The following is a 217-nucleotide window of genomic DNA, read 5'->3' as shown; positions in this document are numbered from 1 at the left end:
ACAATCAGACCGCTGCAAACAATTAAAAATGCAGCTGCACGACTGCTTTTTAATCAAGCAAATGCTGCCACAACTCCCCACATTTACTGCATTCTGCAGACGCTTTTATCCAAAGCGACTTACACTTAATACTGAATACGATGCAAGCAACCGAGGGCTAAAGTGCCTCGCTCATGGGTCCAAAAGTGCCAACTTGGCAGCGTTTGGCTACCACTGC

The sequence above is a fragment of the Trichomycterus rosablanca genome, chromosome 9 (genome assembly GCF_030014385.1).
Source record: "Trichomycterus rosablanca isolate fTriRos1 chromosome 9, fTriRos1.hap1, whole genome shotgun sequence".
In the NCBI taxonomy this organism is placed as follows: domain Eukaryota; kingdom Metazoa; phylum Chordata; class Actinopteri; order Siluriformes; family Trichomycteridae; genus Trichomycterus; species Trichomycterus rosablanca.
This window is presented reverse-complemented; position numbering follows the sequence as displayed.